General features: G+C 47.6%; 1 protein-coding gene across 1 annotated transcript in view; it reads left to right on the plus strand.

Annotated features, from left to right (window-relative positions):
* Window positions 1–17,819, plus strand: part of MTMR7 (myotubularin related protein 7) — a 96,415-nt gene that overhangs the window by 8,901 nt on the left and 69,695 nt on the right. The gene's annotated exons all lie outside the window — the stretch shown is intronic.

The following is a 17,819-nucleotide window of genomic DNA, read 5'->3' on the forward strand; positions in this document are numbered from 1 at the left end:
GGGGGCTCCGGCGGGGGGCTCGGGGGCTCCGGCAGTGCCAGGCCGGGCCGGGGGTTCGGGGGCCGGGCCGGCGGGGCCGGGGGCCGGGCTGGGGACCGGCAGTGTGGTGCCGGGGGCCTGGGGGCCGGGCCGGGGACCGCAGTGCTGGGCAGGCCGGGGGTGGTGGGCCGGGGGCCAGGCCCGGGGCCGGCACCCCAGGGCTGGGGCCAGCCTGGGCCGCGCCTCCTCCCCCCACACTCCCCCTTACCTGCTTCAGGCTTCCCGCGACTCAAATGTTCGCGGGAAGCAGGGGAGGGGGCGGAGACTTTGGGGAGGGGGCGGAGTTGGGGCGGGGGCGGGGCTGGGGGCAGGGGCGGGCCCGTGGAGTGTCCTCCTTTGGGAGGCACAAAATATGGTAACCCTTGCCTATGGGCCTGATTCCAAGCTCACTTATGCCAGTGTAAATCAGGATTAACTCCATTAAAGTTCATGGGACTCATTCATCTGTGCCTCACAGTTCCTTTATGCCAGTGTAGCGGAGTCATAATATGGCTGTAAGTGCCTGCTGGAGAAATTCCGCCAATATTGAGGGAGCTCTTTGGAGCTGTAGAGACAGCTTCTCAGGCGCTACACCATCCTCCCCCACAGAAGCCCCAGGCATAAGAGATGTTCAGGGAGTTGGAGAAGACATGGCCAGAGTGTCCATTAACTCCTAGCAATACATGGTTGCTGGAATTGGGCACAAGTTAGGGCAGGCCTCAGGGCTGCTCCAGCTTGCCCCAAGGGCCAAACCAACCTCCAGCAGCTCCCACATGGGTGAGGAACAGAGGTGTCATAAAGCCCCAAATGCCCTCCTCCCTTCCCTATGCCAAACTCGACTGTAGTACAAGGGTGAAATTACAGGCCCAATGAAGTTATACTGGTGTAAAATTGGTGTAAATCAGATCAGAACCAGGCCATATGTCTTGTTTTCTTTTGTCTCAGAATTGTGGGAATTTCAAAATTTTATCTGAAAATTGTTGTCCAGGATCAGTTCCTAACATACCTCTCTCTTTTTTCCATCTGAGCTCAGGGTGGATCACTGAACAGAAACTGCTATGTGGTTTGTAAAGACCTTGACAAGTCTAAATCAAGTGGCTTGTCATTTCTCTTGATATTTTTGGCTCTGCTGACAGTATTTGACATATTAGTACATGAAATACTGGTATCTAAATGATGTTGTTCATTTGGCACCAAATCCTGTCATTATTGGAGTCAATGGCAAAACTTGCTTGATTTCACTTGGGAAGGACTGGAACTTTGGTGTCCAGTTTTGGTTTAATTTTTACCTCTCTGACCTTTTTTTTCCCCAGGTAGTTTGCAGTACTATTTTTCTCTCATGATTTCCTTTTTGGTGGATATTTGGGCTCTATGCTTTATAAGCACCTCTTCCCCTTATGTCTTTACCTTCTCATTACACTAATCTACTTCTCTGGTTTTCATTATTGTTTTAGATCTCTGTCTTCCCATCTCCTTTAGTCTGAGTCACATCTCTAAATGGATGTATGCTAATCTCCCATTATAAAAGAAACAGAAAATTGTTTTTGGCATGCCCACTCATCTTTCCACTTTTGAGCCTTTTCTCATTCCATATTACAGTACTTCCGTGACTGTAATACAGAATTTGAGTAACATCTTTGATTCTGGCCTGTTGTTTCACATGCAGACTTGATTAAGTTGTTAAGACCTGCTGATATAATTTATTTAATATTTTAAAAATCTACGCTGGTTTATCAGTCATTAAAACTAAAAATCTGGTGAATGCAGTTGATTACTCTATACATAATAACATAAGAATGGCCATGCTGGGTCAGACCAAAGGTCCATCCAGCTCAGTATCCTGTCTGCCGACAGTGGCCAATGGCAGGTGCCCCAGAGGGAGTGAACCTAACAGGTAACGATCAAGTGATCTGTCTCCTGCCATCCATCTCCACCCTCTGACAAACAGAGGCTAGGGACACCATTCCTTAGCCATCCTGGCTAATAGCCATTAATGGACTTAACCTCCATGAATTTATCTAATTCTCTTTTAAACCCTGTTATAGTCCTAGCCTTCACAACCTCCTCAGGAACTTGTGGAAGTTCCATAACTTCATTGCTGATCAGCATTTACTGGCTATGTCCAAACTGCTGTCTGTCTAGAATCATGTGGCTCATCTGATCATTTGTGGTTCATACTTGTGTCAAGTGAATCAATTATTCAAGTGTATTATACAGGAATTGTTATACCAGATCAGACCAGCAGTGCATTTAGTCCAGGGACGGGAAAACTTTTTGGCCTGAGGGCCGCATCATGTTTTGGAAATTGTATAGTGGGACGGTTAGGGGAGAGGGGCGTGGCCCGCCCCCCCTTTCCCCCCCCCCCCCCCCGCTTCTGGCTCCCTGACGGCCATCCCAGACTCCTGGCCCATCGAAATCCCCCTCTTCCTTGACGGCCCCCCTGGGACCCCTATCCCATTCACCCCCCTGCTCCCCGTCCTCTGACCCCCCCCCCGGAACTCCCACCCCTGACTGCCGTGCGCCGCCCCATCCAACTCCTCCTCTCCTTCCTGACTGCCCCCCTAGGACCTCTGCCCCATCCATCCACCCTTTCTCCCTGACCGCCCCTGAAACCCCTGCTCCTGACTGCCCCCTGCTGCCCCATCCAACCCCCTCCTCCTTCCCGACGGCCCCCCTGCCCCCATTCAACCCCTGTTCTCCGCCCTCTGACTGCCCCGACCCCTATCACACTCACACCCCCACCCCCTGACCACCACCCCGAACTCCCCTGCCCTCTATCTAACCCCCCCGTCCACTGCCCCCCGTGCAGCTTGGAGCACCAGTGGCTGGCGGCACTGCAGCCACGCCCAGCTGGAGCCAGCCACGCACCGTGCTGCACAGAGCACTGGGTCAGGCTGGGGTCTGCAGCTGTGCTGCCCCAGGAGCTCATAGCCCTGCCGTCCAGAGCATTGCGCTGGCGGCACAGTGAGCTGAGGCTGCAGGAGAGGGGGAACAGCAGGGGAGGGGCCAGGGGCGAGCCTCCCGGGCCAGGAGCTCAGGAGCCAGGCAGGAGGGTCACACGGACCAGATGTGGCCCGTGGGCCATAGTTTGCCCACCTCTGATCTAATCCAATACCCACAGTCTCTGGAATCACCTGCCTATATGACATTTCTTTTTAATTTATGTCCTGAAGCATGGGAGTTCATGAGGCTGATCCAACCCCCAGTTAAGTCAGTAGAAGACTTCCATTGACTTTAATGTGTTATATCCTTCAGACATTTTTTTATCCTATTTTCATTGGTGACTTTTATTTTTATACAACAATTGAAAGTTTGTGTCTAACAGCAGGGCTCTGCAGTTTTGGATGCTTTTCTAAATGTGAGATTTGATTTTCATGAACATCCCGGCTCACCATCTCTGGTTTGATTCTAGTGTAATACTTTTTTTTTTTTTTGGTCACTCTGTCTAAATATCATGTTTTTCTCACAATGTCCTAGCTTGGAAGAACTTGCTCCCTTGTGAGATCCATGTCACTGACTCATTGTATTAGTTGAAAAGAAAGTTTAGACCTTTTTATATTTTTATATTTCTAGCTATCATTTTTCCTAGATCGTGTCTCTATTCATATTACATTGCTACAATTCTTGCAATGAATGATTTAATAAATCCACCATAATGTAAGTATTTTTCTTATTGTCATGAAATTGGCAGACTATCCCCAGATTTTCTATGCCAATCTTGTATATTTTCAATAATGTTAATCTTACTCAGGGAGGCATGAGACAGCTGAATTAAGCAGTATAAAGTGCATGGGGTAGCCATCATCTTTCAATTTACAGACTGTGTTGATGCCTTTGCATCCAAAGTTTAAATTCCATTTAAAATATGAAACTGATCTCATTAAGCAGCTTGACTCTTTATAAACTAGACTGGAACACTGCATGTTTGTTTGTGACTGACATTCTGGAGGGTATTTATGGGGAGTCTCTTGTTAAAATTCTGCTAACAAACTGAAGGGAGGATTAGGATGATTTCCCTGAGTCCACTAGAGCAGTGGTTTTCAACCTTTTTTCATTTGCAGACACCTACAAAATTTCAAATGGAGGTACTGACCCCAATATAAATCTAAATATAAATCTGAGACATAGTCGGTGGACCCCCAGGTGTCTGTGGACCACAGGTTGAAAACCACTGTGCTAGAGTTAACCTCTCTCTGGACACTGCTGACCTATTCCTGACAGAAATCTCTTAAATCTGAGGCTCTACAATATACTGTTGATGCACACATATTTTTGCATGTGTAATGGAGTAGCTTACTCCAAATGGTAGGTATTTAAAAATTAATTTTCCCCTGGGAAAGGATACTTCTTGGTTTCATACAAGGTCTTCACTTCCCACTCCTGGTGATCACTGTGCTATGCTGTCAGAATTCTCTGTATATTTTTCAGGAACAAAATATAAACATTTTGAGTAAGTGCAATAAGTTTGACTGGCAAGAGGGGTTGCTTCTTTTCGTGGTCATAGCTAGATGAAAGGATTTTTGTCTAAATGAGACACCAAATTAATAGATTCTCTAGTCCTTCTCTTCCTCCCTCCCCCATCCCTGCTTTCCTATGGGAACACACATTCCTAGTACATGAGGTTTATCGCAGGTTAAGGGTGAGAAATTTTGTGGGAACCCCTTGTTAAAATATTCACATTGTATCATTGGGTTATGTCAGTGATCCCCAAACTTTTCAGGGTCACTCCCCCCCTTACCCTTGTCCATGCCCCCACCCCAAGAACTGGGGCCAGGAGTGTGGCCACAGCTCCCAGGGTTGGGTGGGGGACGCGGACAGGGGTAAGGGAGCTGAGACTGGGGCTGCAGCTGGAGGTGGGTCTGAGTCTGGGAGTAGGGCTGGGTCTGGGAACAGAATTGCGGCCAGGGGCCGAGGATGGGGGTGGGGCTGGGGTCGGGTGTGGAGCCGCGGCTGGGCCGTGGCCAGGGGCCAAGGCTGCGAGTGGGGCCGAGCGTGGGGCCAGGAACTAGGGCTGGGGGCAGGGCTGGAGCAGAGCTGGGAGTCGGGCTGGGTGATGCTCCCTCCCCACCTCCCATTGGGGCTGGCCTGGGCCATGCCGTGCCCCCCGAATGTTCCTCCCTATGTTCCTCATAGTTTGGGGAGCTCTGGGTGTGAAACTGTAAAATGGCACAGGAAGTGAGTGTTGTGCTATCCACCATGTGATCACTTCTCAGTTATATGTGGTAAGATGAACATGACATCCCATCTGTCCTTCAGATCATAGTAATAAAAATTAGAGAAGAAAAAGATCTATTAGTTCTGCTAGTTCATTCTCCTGCCAATGTACCAGTTGTTCCCTACAGTATATTTTTCAGTGCTTTTTCTTTTCCAGTTTTAGCTATTTCAATTGAAGAGATTTCTACCACTTTTCTTGGATGATGGCCCTTTAGTCTAATTAAGTTTACCCTTAGGAAGCTTTCCCTTTTCCAGATATTCATCCTAAGATGTCTTTGTCTTAATTTTATTTTATTATATCTACTTATATCCTCTTGACCATGCTAGCAACTCCTCTCTTTCCTTTGATGTTTACACCCTTCAAACTACTTCTATTTCAGACCATCTATTATTCTACTGCACCTAGCTTTCAAGAAGTTAGGAGCAGTCTTTTCAGTTAAGAACATGTAAGGAAGAACATGGTAACATGGGTCAGGCTTCATGACTTGTGAAATGTTTGGTAGAAAAGCACATTGAATGGCAACATCAGTTCACAAATCAGTTTTCCTGTGTTCTTATTCCAAACCTGGGTAGAAGTGAAACAATGTATATTGTGTTTGATGGACACTATATTATACTGTCTTGGCATTAGCACTTTGTGCTACAAAACCATTGGTTGTCACTGTTCTAGATTTCATAGGCTTTTTTGTTTTCAAGATTGATGCAAAGTGTAGCAAAGAGGCGTGTTTACCTTTGGAGATTGACAATGAGGGACAGCCAGTGAGCAGAACCAGGAAGGCCACACTCTCCATGTCGTAAGCAGGGGGGGGCGGGCCAGGAACAGGAAGTATAAAAGGTGGGTCCTGTAGCTCAGGTGGGAAGTAGTTGCCAAAGGAGATGGATGTGTTCTCCCCACTGCTGATGCAGGAGCCCACAGAAGAATTCTGCTGTCCCAAAGAGGGCCTTGACATGCCTGATACTGAGGAGTTGCTGGGACTGCTGCTTGCAGTGTACCCTGGAGAGATGGAGGATGACCCTTGGATGAAGGTACATCCGAGGGGGAGTGTAGGAAGCAGCCCAGGGGAACCAGACTACTGTCTGGCTGTGGTGCTGCTGGAGACATGGTCAGCATGTTGCAGGTGGATTCCCTGCTGACCCAGTGGCAGACCACTCTGCCACTGTTAGGACTCTGGGCTGGGATGTTGTGGAGTGGGTGGGCCTGTGTTCCCACCCCTGGAGTGGCAGTACTCCCTCTCCTTAGGTCAGGAAGCCTGGGCTCCATGGGCACCCTTTGGGTGAGTGCCCTAGACCAGTACTTCTCAAAGCCGATCCGCCGCTTGTTCAGGGGAAGCCCCTGGTGGTCCAGTCCGATTTGTTTACCTGCTGCATCTGCAGGTTTGGCCGATCGTGGCTCCCTCTGGTCGTGGTTCGCCGCTCCAGGCCAATGAGGGCAGCGGGAAGCCGTGGCCAGCACATCCCTCAGCTCGCGCTGCTTCCCGCAGTCCCCATTGGCCTGGAGCGGCAAACTGCGGCCAGTGGGAGCTGTGATCGGCTGAACCTGCGGACGCAGCAGGTAAACAAACCAGCCCGGACCGCCAGGGGCTTTCCCTGAACAAGCGGTGGACTGGCTTTGGAAAGCACTGCCCTAGACTGTTTGCTGGGTGCTCCACCCCTGCCCTGCCTAAGGGCCTGAGCCCCTAAACTGTTTGCTGCTTATGCTGCCTGTGGGTTTGAGCCCTAGAGACAGCTAACTTCCCCCTTGTGTACACTGCTGTTCCAGGTGTGTGACAGCAAAGAAGTGTGGCTGCCCTTGGAGATTGACAGTAAGGGATGGTTATGCATGCCTACATAAGTATATAGATGGTTGGAGTCAAAACTCAGATATTCCTCGTGGAGTCAAATTGTGCCAGCTGTGCTCCATTTTTACTGCTAGTCTCAGCCTCTTGGCTGTACAAACTCTTTCCTGTAACTTTCATTACTGGAGCTGCGTGCTGGCAATATTGAAGTTAATGGGAGCTTTGCCATTGATTTCACATGAAGCAGGGCTGGATCCTAAAAGACAATTCCTGCTTGCCATACTCTCACATGTAATCCTGTTGAAGCCAGTGATCCCATTTGGGTGAGTAAGGGAAGCAGTGTGTGGCCCCCAACTGGCTGTTCAGCCCCAGTGGCTCCAGGTTTCCATATTTCTTCCTCCATTGACACTTAAGCAGCATGTGTTCAAAATAGTCTGGATCATCATTAATCTTTGCTTTTTTTTATGGCTTTCTGCTGCTCCCCTTCCTGAGTCAGACCCCGACTTGCAAAAACCACAACTTCATCAAGGCTTTCTTATGATAAAATCCTCATGGGGAAGGGGGATTGAGATATCGCTGTTGTCATTTTTACTCATGCGAGTTGCTCTGATGCTATGGTGATGGGGAGGGGGGCACAGAAGAACCGAGACAGATAGACATGTCCTTTGTAGAGGAGCTTTCAGAATTCAGTCTCTCAGCCATGGCTTCAGAACTTCCACTAGGCCTGGTGACTGAGATCCTCCCATATTCTCATTTTCTTTTACTAACTCCTGATGAGGCACAGTAATAAGCTCTATTTTTTTACAATTAAGGACAAATGCTGTGGGCCTTAACTCAATTTTTATTTAGACCATATTTAGGCAAACTCCACTGAAGACAATGGAATTTTACCTTAGTAAAAACTAAGTCAGATCCTCAAGTTTTGGCCTTAGCCAGGACATTTTCTGGTTGCCATTAGCTACCAGAAATCTCAATACCTGACATGTAACCTCTTCAGATTTTATTAACTCAGTCATGGCTTTGAGGCTTGTCTTACTTTCTTTAATGGTGTTAAAAAAACGAAGAGAGCTTTAAAGGGGTCTTTGGTGGTCTGTTGTAGGAATATTTTTTTTCAGTTTGGCAGTTAGCTGTGATACTTAATTTTGATACCTGTTGCTCTCATGGCAACGGACCGCAGCTGCTGCTGTGGATTCGGTGATTGTAGGCCCCTGTAGTTAAGGTTTAGTTAACAAACTGGAAAAACTCGCACAACTTGGTTTGTGAGAGAGTGGGGTCCATTGGGGTGGCTTTGCCTGCTGTAATTTTAACTTTCATTGTATTTGACACTTCTAAGGTGAGACTGTTAGCCTATGGCACTGAAACAGGTAGACAATTGTCACTGCCATGTAAACATTTACTGCGCCGAGGGGCAAGGGGAAAGCAGGGAAGCAATGGTGACTGAGAGGTATCTCTCTGAGGCACAATGCTTCTCAAACCTTCGGCGCAGCTTGCACAGCGCTATACTTGAAATAAAAATCTAGCTCATGTTGTTTTAGCTGAAAATGCTTTTCTGTATGATGTTATAAAGGACATGAAAAATAGAACTAATCCCAGTGGTCCGATATTATGGTGACACGGTAACAAACCCCTGCCCTATTCATATTAAAACAAGTTGTCTCATGGTTGGAAGTGCTTTCATTCTGCCATCTATAATATTTAGTTAGGCACCAGACTAAAGAAGCATTTAAATACAAATCCTGCTGTCAGTACTTATCCAAAAATATCTGTATCAAATATGAAAACATATTAGGGTACGCTAATATTTTTAGGGGCTTAAAGGAGAATGTGGCATGCTAACTTTAAAAAAAAAATCTTGTAGGGTCACGTCTTTGGAGTCCTAACTTACTTAGATAAAAGTCCCATTGAAGTTAATGGGAGTAGTTCCTGAATAAGGATTTGGCCCACGCTTTTCCTAATATGACATCTTTTTCTTGAATGACCTCCCAGCAACCTTGTCCAGAGGTCATTTGTCATGTTTATTCTCTGAGTAAAAAGTGCCAACATCTGTTCTTAATTTGCTTTCCCATTAACTTCTATTTTTGCCTTCTTTTCTCTCATCTGTGTTGTATTGCAAATAGTATTTCTGGTAAACTTTATTTATACCCATGTAAGGGGTTGTAATAGTCAAAATAAGTCCCTTGAGTGTCTTTTGTTCAAGTTCCACATTCTCCTTTAAGCCTACAAAATCCAGGGTCCTCAAACAAAAATAAATTTATGGGGAACACAGTTTGATAAGTGACTGAAGTTGTATTTAGGTGCAGAGGCTGGCACGACTCTGGAGACAGATTCTGTGCTCTTTCCCTCTCTCTCCTCTTTTCCTTGTGAGCACACCTAGCTCTTCACTATATTTCACAGGTTGGCTTAGCTATCTTTTGTCCATTACTGGCCATTTCAGATCTAGCTCCCTCATGTGTGGCTTATGTTGGGCAAGGCCCCTGCAAGTTCCGTAGACAGCTTGACCAAAACTCCCAGATTCTGTGGCATTCCAGTGGAGCAGAATATAAAGTATGTGGCATGATCTTCACATGAAAAAACTGAATGGTTTTAGGTAAATTAAATAGAAAAATAAATCAAGTAATTATTAGTTTCCCTTCAGTAGTGAATTTGATATTACATTTATTTTTTATTTTGCCCTAAATTATTAATTTCCAACATGTTGCAGATTTTTATATAGGAAACCTCAATTTTCCATCTTATATAACACTGAGATACTGTATGCTCCCCTATTGGGTACACTACCATACTCTCTTCTCCTCTAGACCATTTACAAGATACTATTTGGCTTGGCTTTCTCCTCAGGATGAGAAGTGTGGAAAGGAAGAGACCATGTGTTCTGACTCCTTTGAGCAACTTAATGAAATCAAAACTTGCTGCTGCATCTTTCTGTCTAAGGGTGAAATCCACTTCTCTTGCATAAAGTTTGAAAAATGGTGACATAGGCAGGAGAATCTTTTGGATAAAATCCACATAGCCACCAGACTGGGGCTAGGGAATAGAGTTTCAGCACAAATGCCTGACCACCCCACAACTGCTATTCCAGCCCTACGCTCATCACAATCCTACAATTAATAGAGAATAATAAAGGGAGCCATGTCAGAGAATGTGCTTATATGCAGTTCTGAATTCCAAATAATCATATGGATTGGAAAGGGGATTATAGGAACAAGTCCAAACAATGCAAATGTGCAATATTTCCTTTAAGAGGTGGTAATCATAAAGCTCTAACTATGCTACCAGTTTCAAACTGTGTGGGTTTAAAACTGGGTAGTGTAGTTTGCATCCGCATAACAGAATTACAATAGTGTTGTTCCAGCACTGTGTTTGAGTCCTGTGATAGAGTTTAGAGTTCAGCATGACCCTGATTTAGCACAGTTCAAATTGCCTCTGGAAATAGTGCTAGATAAACAAAAATAGTTCCCAGAGGGCTAGTTTATTAGTAAATCTGTTTTCAGAAGTGGTTTAGCTTTCTGTCAGTGTAACCAGAGCTTGACATAGGTCATCTAAGAACTCACCAAGACTAATCAGTGAATCATGGCAATTTTTATTGAGCCAAATCCTGAGGTACTCCTTAACTGTAACTTTCTTCACTCAATTAACTTTCATTGAAATCACTGATAGTAAGTAGTGAGTAAACACTGATTAAAGACACTAGTCCCCCACCTCTCTCAAATATTCCCTCTTTTTTTTGTTTGAGTAGCTTGACAAGAAATAATTCCAGTTTGTTCCGATCCACACCCATTCACTCTGAAAAGCCTGATTTGGGTGTGTTCCTATGTAGAATACTGAGAGTTTATAATATTTTGGACAGTATGTTCATTTTAATGAGGCATATCTTACCACAGTGGCCTATCTGCAACTCTTCCCATTAGTTTATATCTTATTTTTTGTGTGGGTATATATTTAATATACATATATAGGTCTTTAGCATTGTCATGTCTTAGAGTACATTTTCCATTTGCCAGACTGTACCTTAGGTACCTGCTTTTGTTTGGACAAACCTAATTTTTTTCTGTTTGGTTTATTTGTTGGCTTGTAATGGGGTGCACTCATCCCTCACTGGACAGATAAGGGTTAACTCAGCATTGTGGGCTGAGGAAGCCACACACCCCTGGATCCTACTGGGCATGCTCCAAGTGTAGCTATAGTATAAAAGGGAGCAGATCAGCTCAGTCAGGGCTGACAGCTGAGGAAGAAGGATGCTCACTGTAGGCTCCAGCCTGGGAAGTACCAGAGACTCTGACAGCAGGAGCCAAGGATGTTGAAGCCTAGGCGGAGACCCAGACAGCGGCAGAGGTCTACAAGAACCTGGGGTTGCTGGTAGCCATCTGGACTGGAAACCCCAGAGATGCCCGCTGCTCAACTACAAGGGACAAGTAGGGTTACCATATTGCAGTCCTGGAAAAAGAGGACACTCCAAGGGGCCCTGGCCCTGCCCCAACTCCGCCCCTTCCCCAAAGTCTCCACCCCTTCCCCTGAACACTCTGCCCCCCTGCTCCTCCCCCTCCCCTACTTCCCGCGAATCAAATGTTCGCGGGAAGCCTGAAACAGACAGGCAGGCAGCAGGTAAGCTGGGGCGGGAGCGGTGGTGGCGGGGGGGGGCACGAGGAGGCGTGGCCCAGTCCAGATCCCCGGCTGAGCGGCTCCCTCCGGCGGCTGGCCAAGAGGCTCTGGCCCTGGTGGCTCCGGGCTGTTCCTCACTGCCTCAGCTGCAGCTCCTGAAGCCCTGGATCACAGGCTCTCCTCCCATAGGCTTTCTATAGCCCAAGCTTTGCCTACAGAGAAGCTGACTATAGGGGTTGCGGGGGGATCTATGGTGCCGAGCACCCCCCTCGCCGGGCCCTACAGGTGGTGGGTGAGGTGACACCCCCATGTTTCCCGGGCTGAGCCCGGGTCCATGTCCCTTTAAGAGCGGGGCCGGGCTGAGCTGAGCCGGCGGGGGGTGGCTCCGCTCTCCGCTGCAGGCTGATGCCGGGTCCACTCCCCACTGCAGGCTGATGCCGGAGCCTGGGCTGAGAGCCCCGCTCGTCTCCTGCACCAGCTCTGGGCGGGGCTTTGCTGCGGCTCCCCCAGGGCTGGGCTGCCCCATGGTAGGGTTGCTTGAGGCAGGGCAGGACCTGGTGACGCCGAGGGATGAACAGGCCCGGCAGGGTGGTGTGGGGGCTGCTGGAGGGGGGAAGCTGGGGAAGGGGTGGCACGGCCTCAACCAGCTGGGGCTGCCTGCCCCGTGGAGGAGACAGAGGGGCGCAAGCCGCAGCAGGACCCCAAACCCCCAGGGGAGGGGATCTGGGGCCAGCCCAGGGAGGCAGGAGCAGCCCTGGGAGTGCTGGGCCCGTGCAGGGCAGAGCCCTGGGAGAGCCCCAGCCCCGCGGCAGGCAGTGCTGCAGAGGAGCCTGCGCCCCGCGGTGGGCGAGGGGAGCCCCAGGCAGGGGGAGCCGGGCTGCCCGCACCCACCTCTTGTGGCCGCTCCATGTTGCGCCCAGTACCGCTTTCCACCAGCGTGGCTGCCCTGTCAGCCGCTTTCGGGTCTTTAAATAGCCGTCCGGGGGGAAATCCCAGACATTTCTAGCTTTTTACAAATTCCCCCCGGACGGCTATTTAAAGACCCAAAAGCCGGACATGTCCAGGGAAGCCCGGACGTATGGTAACCCTAGGGACAAGATAGGAAGTAGCCCTGGGGGAGGTGGCAATCAGCATGTTTCAGTCTGGATCCCTGCTAACTCAGTGGCAGAGATCCTTGCTACTGATAGGGCTCTGGGCTGGGACCTGGTGGAGCAGTGAGGGCCCAGGTCCCCGTACCCTGGCTGTCCCCCATCCCTAGGTGGTGGTGGCCCACTTCCCCAACTGGCTGCTGGGCCACTCAGCTCTGAGAGAAGGGGCAACCCTATCGACTCTGGCCGTGAGACCTTACAACCCTGAGAGCCAGGGTGACTCTATTGACTCTGGCTGCTAGGTCTTACAGGGTGAAATCCACTTCTCTTGCATAAAGTTTGAGAAATGATGATGTAGATAGAAGTGCAGGTGGATCTTTCAGATAAAATCTATACAGCCGCCAGCCTAGGGCTAGGGAATAGAGCTTCAGAGGCCAAGGGCAGTCCATTGAACTTATTCATGGGGTGCATTCACCCTGCACTGGATGGGGTACACTCACCCCATCACATGGCTCTTTTTAGAATGGCAGCTTAAAAATACTTTATATCTCAATCACTGTTTTGTATGACATTTAGTTTTTTTCATGGGATCTCCTCTTTTACTTGATACTAAATGTTTACTGGGGTTGTGCCGTGTTTCTTCCATTCCTCCTTTCCCCAGTATGTGACCTTTGAAGTAGATGATCCTGGGAAAAGACTTCATCCAGGCTTTCTAGCAGTTTTATTTTTGTTTAAAACAGATTGTAACTGGCCTTGTGGGAGCATACTTGGTTTTATGATTTAAGAATTTTTCTACCAAACTGGCAAAGGGTGGTTTTGAGGGCTTCTGTGTAAAATCACTGATTTCTCTTTCGTATTTTATAAAGTGGAACAATACATTCACTCCGTATATTACGTGCACGTGATTCTCAGGTGATGACATTATTCTGTTTTGACTTAATTCCTAGCAATTCACCTGAAGTTTGCATCTGTAGGTCCATAGTGTTTACATGGGGGTATGCAAGAAAACAAATAAGGTCAAATCCAGCTAATCTAAGGGTATGTCTACATGGAAAATACCCACCACAGTGAGTCTCAGAGCCTGGGTTTAAAGATTCAGGCTCATGCCACAATGCCAAAAATAGCCATGTAGATGTCTGGGCTCAGGCCCTGAAACTCACCTTCCTTCCTGGGCTGCATTTGTTTTTTGTTTTTGTTTTTTTTTGCCATGTAGACATATCCTAAGACACACAAATAGTCCCATTGATTTCAATGGGATGACTGGTGTGATTTTGGCCCTAAATCTTGCCCATGTCAGTGCTGGCATGCAAGGACTGGAAAGTGAGTGAAGAATCAAAGCAAGCATGTAAACAGGATTAGACACTGCTGAAGGAAAGAAGTATTTCTGTTACTGAGACTGTACAGAGTTGTGCATGACTATACTAGGAAAGGTATGCTTTGTAGGATGATTAATACAAAGTAATAGCTCCAGAACAGAGCTCAAGCAACAAGCTCCTTCAGCATGTAAGGTATATTTATTATTATTATCCCTCAATATTACACTATGGAAATGGTTCCTTTGTTTTTGTTTTAATTAAATACCTTTCACAACATAAATCTTTAATTATACAAAGGGGAAAGCTACTATCTAAAATTATTTTCATGAGTCATCAATAAATTCTGTTACCTAGCAGCTCTGTGTTCTTGGGGAACCAGGGCACAGTACCCAGTCTGTCTGACTCATGAAAGACCTCTTCCCCCGCCCCTGCGTCTGCTTGAACCAAAACCAGTCAGAAGAAAGATTACAAAAGCAATGAAAAGGCTATGGGGGAGACACCTAAACCCCTGGGATAAGGGTGACAGGATTAAGGAAACTCCCCTAGCCTCACTTGCATCGAAGATGGGACAAGGAGGTATCTCCATTAGCATACAGAATGGAGAACAGAGATTCCAAGGCAAGAACCTCACAAACTCTGGGACCAGAAAAGCACTGCATGATGGAGAGTCTCTGCTCCAGATGTTAATGAACCTACTCCTGCACGCACCCAACTCAGTTATCAGACCAATTCTAGTAACAAATCCTTTATTGGTATCCAAAATAGCGAAGCTCTCTAATTGCATTGTGAGCTTCCTTCAAGGAATCATGGAAGATTAGGGTTGGAAGAGACCTCAGGAGGTCATCTAGTTCAACCCCCTGCTCAGAGCAGGCCAACACCAACTAAATCATCCCAGCCAGGGCTTTGTCAAGCCAGGCCTTAAAAACCTCTAAGGATGGAGATTCAACTAGGGTGAAAGTAAAGCCGAAGACTTACCGGTACGGGGGCCAGCTTTGGCCCCCAGAAGGTGTGGGGCCTCAGGTGGAAGGGGCAGGGCCACCGACAGGGGGCGCAAAAGTGGCAGTGACATTAAAGCGTTGCTGTGGCAGCGCTTTAAGCAGGGTCCTTAAAGTGCTGCCGCAGCAGCATTTTAAAGTCAGCTGGGTATGGGCTGGTAGTGGCAGCCTCTTTTTAGCGGTACGCCGTACTGGCTCATATCAACTTACTTTAACCCCTGGATTCCACCACCTCCCTAGGTAACCCATTCCAGTGCTTCCTCCTAGTGAAATAGTTTTTCCTAATATCCAACCTAGACCTCCCCCATTGCAACTTGAGACCATTGCTCCTTGTTCTGTCATCTACCACCACTGAGAACAGCCTAGTTCCATCCTTTATGGAACCCTTCTTCCAGTAGTTGAAGGCTGCTATCAAATCCCTCCTCACTCTTCTGCAGACTAAACAAGCCCAGTTCCCTCAGCCTCTCCTTGTAAGTCATGTGCCCCAGCCCCCTGATCATTTTTGTTGCTCTCTGCTGAACTCTCTCCAATTTGTCCACATCCTTTCTGTAGGGGGCCCCAAAACTGGATGCAATACTCCAGATGTGGCCTCACCAGTGCCAAATAGAGGGGAATAATCACTTCCCTCGATCTGCTGGCAATGCTCATACTAATGCAGCCCAATATGCTGTAAGCCTTCTTGGCAACAAGGGCATACTGCTGAGTCCTATCCAGCTTCTCATCCACTGTAATCCCCAGGTCCTTTTCTTCAGAACTGCTAGCCAGTCGGTCCCCAGACTGTAGCAGTGCATGGGATTCTTCCATCCTAAGTGCAGGACTCTGCACTTGTCCTTGTTGAACTTCATCAGATTTCTTTTGGCCCAATCCTCCAATTTGTCTAGGTCACTCTGGACCCTATCCCTACCCTCCAACATATCTACCTCTTCCCAGTTTAGTGTCATCTGTGAACTTGCTGAGGGTGCAATCCATCCCATCATCCATATCATTAATAAAGATGTTGAACAAAACTGGCCCCAGGACCAGTCCCTGGGGCATTCCTCTTGATACCGGCTGCCAACTAGACATCGAGCCATTGATCACTATGTGAGCCCAACAATCTTGCCAGCTTTCTATCCACCTTATAGTCCATTCATCCAATCCATACTTCTTTAATTTGCTGGCAAGAATACTGTGGGGGACCATATCAGAGGCTTTGCTAAAGTCAAGATATATCACATCCACTGCTTTCCCCATATCCACAGAGCCAGTTATCTCATCATAGAAGGCAATCAGGTTGGTCAGGGATGACTTGCCCTTGGTGAATCCATGTTGACTGTTCCTGATCACCTTCTTCTCCTCCATGTGCTTCAAAATGGATTACTTGAGGACCGGCTCCATGATTTTTGCAGGGACTGAGGTGAGGCTGACCGGTCTGTAGTTCCCCGGGTTTTCCTTCTTTCCTTTTTTAAAGATGGGCACTTATATTTGCCTTTTTCCAATTGTCCAGGACCTCCCCGATCGCCACAGGGGAGGAACACCACCCATAGCCAGGAATGATCAGTTCCCATTGTCTAGCTTGAACAAAACAACTTTGGAATACTCCCTTGAGCCATCAGTTTACACATAAACAAATCTAGTGTTCTTCCTTGAACCATTGTTGTTTCTCTACAAAAATCCCCTACCCATGCTCAAGTGTTCTGATGCCTGGATCCAAAATCTGCATCAGTTCCATTGGGACTTCATCTTCTCCTGACTAATATTATAATTTCTTGTTTGTTTGGCCCCCTATGGTTATTACCTAGCAATAAATAACTTTCATGGTTAAGCTGGTTGCTTCTCTCTCTCCTTCCCCCTTGTGGGTGTTTTTTGGTTTCCTCATTCGCTCTGCAGCAACGCTCCTCGTACCTAAGCTCATAGGCGCTGACTCCGTGGGTGCTCCGAGGCTGGAGCACCCACCGGCAGCTCCCTGACTCACCCCCCCCACCTCCGCCTCCTCCCCTGAGCACGCCCCCGCGTCCTGCTTCTCCTCCCTCCCAACGCTTGCACCGCGAAACAGCTTTTCTTGACACAAGCACCCACCGGTGTCAAGGAAAGTTGGTGCCTGTGCCTAAGCTAAAAGATCCCTGCAGTGCCCAAAAATCCCATGGGGTTTACTCATCAAGTGGGTTACTACCAGAACAATTGTAATGTGAAAGTGGGGATAGGGATGTGCTGAATCAGGGACACATGAGGGTGACAGCTTGGAGGTGCTGCTTGACCCAGTCTGCTGAGTCCAGTGGCATATAAGGGGTCAGCATGGGAGTACTGATTAACCCGGTCCTCTCAGACACACTCTGTTAATATGTGTGTTCCTCTGATTCTGGGTCTGGAAGAACCCAGCCCTGGGGAACCTAGGTCTTGCAGGATAGCCCCATTAGGAGGGAACTTGCAGCAGAAGTAGAGCTCCATGAGAACACTAGTGACATGAGCAGTACATTGAGAGAATTACAGACACCTCAGAAGAGTAACCCTAATAAATGAGCATACCCCAAAGTAACAGGTATATCTGAGAATCCTGATCATGAACCGATTCTATAGGTTTTAGTAGTCAGGAGTTTTGTTAAATCCACAGAATTTCTACATTTTAGGTGGTCAAATGGACTCAATCTCCTTTGACGTTCCTTAAAATTCTCACAGTGCCTAAGAGCGCTGTCTGCTGAAGGTCACTGATAATGTCATGCACACATAATATGTTCTTTAGCAGCTCATTCATAATCGTGGGGTTTATTTTATTAATACCAAAATTCCTGTCCCCCCCCACCCCAATGTATAAACAGTCATTTTGTACAGCATCAA

Source organism: Trachemys scripta, chromosome 5 (assembly GCF_013100865.1).
Source record: "Trachemys scripta elegans isolate TJP31775 chromosome 5, CAS_Tse_1.0, whole genome shotgun sequence".
NCBI classification, from domain to species: Eukaryota; Metazoa; Chordata; order Testudines; family Emydidae; genus Trachemys; species Trachemys scripta.